Raw genomic sequence first — 6,051 nt, 5'->3', positions numbered from 1 at the left:
CTAGAGAGGAGTTGGGACTTTAGTCTATTGTAAATCCTATTTATATGAAATAATTTAAATCTGGGATCAAGGGAGTTCCTCAGTAGTAGAGTGCTTACCAGGATTCACAAGGCCATAGGTTTGATCCCTGGCATTATTAGAAATGAAATAGCTGGAGGGTTCAGTAGGTGGGGCGTGGAGAGGCCTGACTTAAAGAGGGCTGACAGCTGGGAAAGCGGAAGGTGTGGGGTGGGTGGGCTGGAGACAGCCGCTCCCGTGGGAACCGGGTGAAACACAAGGGGGGCATTATGCCCACGGTCTGCCCACCTCTGGAGTTCCCCAAACAGTCCGGCTGGCTTTAAATATTTTGACAGAGTTGTTATTTACAGAAAAACAGCTTCCAAAGCAGAATCCATTTCAAGGTCCTGGATCCTGGGGTTCTTGGATACCTGGGTTCTAGAACCCAGAGGCAGGAGGGAGGTCCTGGCCATCAAGAGTCAGAGAGTGTGCCCCAGTAAGGGTTCTGTACCTGGAGGCACACCTCTGTTTCCCCGAGGCTTGCACAGGCCTAGGCCAGAAATGCTGGCTCATGCTGCCTGAGGCCCAGCAGAAAGAAAGGGAGGACTCAGCTGCCCCCTGCTGGTCACAGCTGAGCCGGCTGCTTCTCTCAGGGCACAAGAAAGGGTTCATCCATCCCTTGGCACTGGACTTGCTGCTGCAAACCGAACCTGTGAGACCCGGCTCAGCCCTGTGTCTCAGCTCTGGATGCAGCTGGGTAACCCATCCGTGTTCTCTGAAATGGGGGTGGGTTGGGACAGGGTGGAAGTATCAGGGACAAGGATGGGCAGTGAGAATCTGTCCTGAAATCTACTCTTCCTTGGGTCCAGGCTGCTCAGGTCTGCCAGGCTCCAGGTCAAAGCCAGGCCTCCTTCGTGAGCTCTCTGTTCCATTTACCTTGAAGCTGAGCTGGGGGTGGGGTGGGGAGGGCAGATGTCCTCCGGGAAGTCGTGTTGGTCACCGATCCTTTTCTGGTACCTCTTCCTATGTGTCCCATGTCGGATGCGGCTACCTCATTTGTCAACAATGTCTTGTGTTTTCCTGGTGATCTGTGTCCCACCTCTACCCACTTCCCCTAAAAGTTAACTGATACACGCTCCCACCCTCCCCCACCCCCCCCACCCCCGGACAACTTGGTTTAGACTGACTTTTCTTCAAGACGCTGGGGTCACCTCTGCTCTCCTCTTCCCAACATTTTTTTTTTTTCTTTTTGAGACAGGGTTTCACTGTGTAGCTCTGGCTGTCCTGGAATTCTGTAGACAAAGCTGGCTTTGAACTCCCAAGTGCTGGGCTTACAGGCATTTGTCACCATGCCCAGTGAACTGCACCCTCCTTGAAAAGTATTTAGAAGCCTGAAGTCAGGCATGGTAGCATATGCCTATCATCCCAGGAGGCTAACAGAACCAAGAGTTCAAGGCCAAGCCAAGTGGTGGTGCCTTTAATCCCATTAAAAAAAAAGTTCAAGGTCAGTCTGGGCAACTTATTGAGACCCTGTCTCAAAAATAAAAAAGGGCTGGGGCTGAAGAGATGGCTCAGCAGTAAAGAGCACTGGCTGCTCTTCCAGAGGCTTCTGGCTCTGATCTCAGAACCCACATGGCAGCTCACAACCATTTGTAACTAGAGTTGCAGGGATCCAGTGCCCAATTCTTGGACACTCGGTATGCACTGTAAATACGTGCAGGCAGAGCACCCATACAGGTATAATAAATCTAAAGGGTGAGTTTCCAGCTCAGTGGTAGGCACTTGCCTAGCTTAGTCACTTCCCTTTCACTGTGCCGCCATGCCTGACAGAGGCAACCAAGAGTTTATTCTGGTTGGGTTTGAGGGTGCAGTCCACTGTGGTAAACGTGGGGGCAGGAAGGAGACACTTGGTCATACTTGTGTCCAAAGTCATAAATTAGAGATGAACCAGGCTTAGCTTGCTTTCTCTCTCTCTTTTTTTTTTTTTTTTTTTTCCGAGACAGGGTTTCTCTGTGTAGCTTTGCGCCTTTCCTGGAACTCACTTGGTAGCCCAGACTGGCCTCGAACTCACAGAGATCTGCCTGGCTCTGCCTCCCAAGTGCTGGGATTAAAGGCGTGTGCCACCACCGCCCGGCTTCTTTCTGTTTTTTTTTTTTTTTTTTTTTTTTTGAGACAAGGTTTATTTGTGTAGCCTTGGCTTTCCTGGAACTCATTGTGTAGACCAGGCTGGCCTCGAACTCACAGAGATCTGCTTGCCTCTGCTTCCAGAGTGCTGGGATTAAAGATGTGTGCACCCCCCCCCCAACTGCTTTCTCCTTCTTATTGGACAACCTGTTAGGCAGCAGTGTGTGAAGCAGTGGCCAGGGTCTGAAAACTCCTGAGGGAACTGGCCACCACTGGAATAATTCCCCATGCAGGGTCCTCCCTAAGTCCTCTTGGGCTATCTCAAGGATGCCTGGAATTGGTCTGGGCTCCAGACCCTCAAGTTAAGCCACCTTTAGCATTCAGCCTCTCATTTGTGGTGTCCTAGATTCTCCATTGCTCTGTCAAGGCAGAGCTGGTATAGGACAGGGTGGGGTACAACGCTCTCAACCCTGTCGTCAAGTAGTTGCGTGAAGAGAGCTTCAAGTTCTTGTGTGGTGCCTGTGTGTATGGGAGACATATTTTGCATTTATACCATACAACAACAGGAGACCTGGATTAGGTCCTTGGGCAGACACTGAACTGGGCTGGAGTCACGCTCTGCCAAGGTTTTCAGACGACCATGGGCCAGAAACTCCACACGGCCAGATTCCTCTCACCTGGTCACTGGCCCCTTTGCAAGGCAGCCAGTCCAGCCAGCCCAGTGCAGGGAGTGTGACAGAGCCTGGGCAGAGACAGTTAGAGTGAACTGTTACTGGGTATGGTGGCATACACTTCTAACCCCAGCACAGGGAGGTAGATACTGGCTGATCAGTGTTTGAGGGTAGCTTGATCTGCATAGTGATTCCAGGCCAGCCAGGACTGCATAGTAAGACCCTGTGTAATGAAATAATCCTTTTGTACACTGTGAAGATGTGTCACTCTGCTTGGTTTAATAAAAAGCTGAATGGCCAATTGCGAGGCAGGATTTCCAGGTACACAGGATGCTGGGAAGAAGGTCAGAGTTGCAAGGAGACATGGAGGAAGCATGACATGTAGGAGATGAGGTAGCAAACCACGAGCCAAGTGGCAGCACATAAACTAATAGAAATGGGTTAAGTTATAAGAGCTAGTAAACTGGGTGAGCTGCGGTGGCACATGCCTTTAATCCCAGCACTCTGGATGCAGAGGCAGGCGGATCTCTGTGAGTTCGAGACCAGCCTGGTCTACAGAGGGAGATCCAGGACAGGCACCAAAACTACACAGAGAAACCCTGTCTTGAAAAACCAAAACCAAAACCAAACCAAACCAAACCAAACCAAAACCAAAAACCAAACCAAAACAAACAAAAACAACCACCAAAACAAACAACAAACAAACAAACAAACAAAAACCCACCAAAAACAAATAAACAAAAAAACCCAGCTACTAAGCCTGAGCTATCAGTGGAGATTTCATAATTAATATGAAGTCTCTGTGTGGTTGTTTGGGAGCTGTCTGGTAGGACAGAGACTTGCCACAACCCTGTCTCAAAACAAAGGGAAGGGGACTTTGTAGACTATCCAGGCAGTATAGAGGATGGATAAGAGACAGGGTGGGCACAGTGGTGCCCTCCAAGAAAAGAAGTCTCTGAATCCTGGAGCCTCTAGTTCTTCCAGGTTACCTGGCTCTAGTATTGTCAACCCGACAAACCTCTGAGCATGCTTGTGAACGAGGCAGTTTCTAGATTTGCCTAGGTGAGGTGGGTGGGCAGCATCATCCTATGGACTAGGGTCCCAGAGTGAATAAAAGGAGAAAGCAAGCTGAGCACTAGTGTTCATCTGCTTCCTGACTGGGTGTGATGGACCACTGCTCCAGCTTCTGCTGCTGAGTTCCCTCCATGGCCGGCTGGACCCTCAAACTGTGAGCCGAACAAGCCCTTCCTCCCCTAACTGCCTTGTCAGGTATTTTTGTCCCAGCAACAAGACAAGTAACCAATCAAATGGCCAAACGCAACTGAAGCTATCCAGGTGCTGACTACAGGGACAGCACCCTGTCCCAGCATCATCACAAGGCCCCAAATCACAGAAAGATTGGCGAATGGAAGGTCAGAGTATGTGATGTAAGGACCGTCTGTCAGCACTAAGTCTAAGAATGGAGGGGCCAACAGCAAAGGCATGCAGTGTCTCAGACACTGGAGTTAACTAACAGTGCCCTAGAGCCTCAGGAAGACGTGCTCCCTGCCCACACCTTCAGTCAGCTCATCAAGACTGTGCTTTCCAACCTGCATAATTATGAGGTAATGAAAGGCTGGACTGAGCCACTGTGGGAATGGTGATGTCACAGTGGCAACAGGAAATTGACTCTGGTGGCAGGGAACTGTTGTGGAATATTAGTTTAAGATGTTACATTCATTTACGCTGTGGAACATTTGTTTAATGCTGCAAAGACGTGTTGCATTCTTTTATGTTGCATTTGTTTAGCTGCATTCTGTGAAGCCGTGTTACTTTGCCTGCCTAAAACACCTGACTGGTCTAATAAAGAGCTGATCGGCCAATAGTGAGGCAGGAGAAAGGACAGGCGGGGCTGGCAGGCAGAGAGGATAAATAGGAGGAGGAATCTAGAGAAGAGGGAGGAGTGAGAAGAGGAGGACACCAGGGGTCAGCCACCCTGCCACCCAGCCAGCCTTGGAGTAAGAAGGAAAGAAAGATATATAAAAAACATAAAGGTGAAAAGCCAAGAGGCAAAATGTAGTTAAAGAGAAACAGGATAAGTTAGAAAAGCTGACTAGAAACAAGCCAAGCTAAGGCCAGGCATTCATAAGTAAGAAAAAAGAAGTCTCCATGTATTTATTTGGGAGCTGGGTGGTGGGCTCCCAAAGAGTGAAAATAAAAAATGAACCCAGGAAATAGTGTGTCTGGGTAGGAAGAAGGGGTACCAGGCACCCTGCCATGCTGGTCCAGGTCACTAGTGTGGCCCTGCCCCTCCTCCCCCCAGGTCCCCAGAGGTCTAAGGTGCTAAGAAAGTATTGCTAACAGCTCCCAGCACATGGAGCACACTGAAGCACCCAGAATCTTCGAGGTCATTGTTGTCAATCAACCTGCCCGAAGACCAAGAAACAGAGCCCTAAGTGTGTGTCATGGTAGTACCGTTAGTCACAGCAGCCTGGCAGAGGGTCACTCGGAGGACAGGGCATCGCTCTGTTAGGCATGACAGGCAACATGCCCCTGTTGTAAGATCACAGTGCCTCAGGGACACATGGCTAAGCTGAACCCAGTTTCTGGTGTTTGTCCCACAGAGCCAAAGCTCACATCCTGCTGCCTCCGCAGCTTGTTGTGGGAAACAGCCTGGTAACCAGAAGGACCTTGGAGGCCAAGGAAGGGCAAAGGATCCGCAGAGCTCCTCCTGGACTCACCTGAGCCCAGGTCTCCCCAAACCACCTCTTCCCAGACCGAGAAGGGTATCCGTCCAGGATCCACCAGATGAGACTTTCCTGGGGTGAAGTCCTGAGACTGTATTCTAGGCACACAGGCCACGTGTAGTTAGGACACCCTGGCTATCCCATATTACAAACCATGCCACAGTATGGTAGGCACTGATTTTATTAATAAGTCAAGTGACAGGAAAGACTGAGGACACTCAGGACATCTAGTCACAGTGCCCTGTCCTGGAGGGTTAAGGCACAAGTGATGCTTAATGGAAATACATATTCGTGTATGCACACACACACACACATCCGGGCCCCTCACATAACACACCTGGAGCCATCAACAGCAGTCAGGAAGACCACGGCTGTTGCCAAGAGAGTAGGCTGGCAGCTCTGGGAGGGCATATGACTCCAGGAGGACTGAGCACAGTGCAGGTGACATCACCCTACAGACAGACATTCCAAAAGGGAAGTCAGCCTTTTCTTTCTGCTGCCAAGACCTCTGGAGCCCACTGGGCGGGTAAGCT

The 6,051-nt window shown here is 50.2% G+C and overlaps 1 long non-coding RNA gene across 1 annotated transcript; it reads left to right on the top strand.

The window, feature by feature from the left end:
• The first annotated feature begins 446 nt into the window (after positions 1 to 446).
• LOC131897816 (uncharacterized) lies at positions 447 to 4,564 on the top strand. Its single transcript, XR_009375806.1, has 2 exons — positions 447 to 754; positions 4,062 to 4,564. It is a non-coding gene; the product is annotated as an uncharacterized LOC131897816 (long non-coding RNA).
• Positions 4,565 to 6,051: the final 1,487 nt, after the last annotated feature.

The sequence above is a fragment of the Peromyscus eremicus genome, chromosome 1 (assembly GCF_949786415.1).
Source record: "Peromyscus eremicus chromosome 1, PerEre_H2_v1, whole genome shotgun sequence".
NCBI lineage: Eukaryota > Metazoa > Chordata > Mammalia > Rodentia > Cricetidae > Peromyscus > Peromyscus eremicus.
This window is presented reverse-complemented; position numbering and strand designations above follow the sequence as displayed.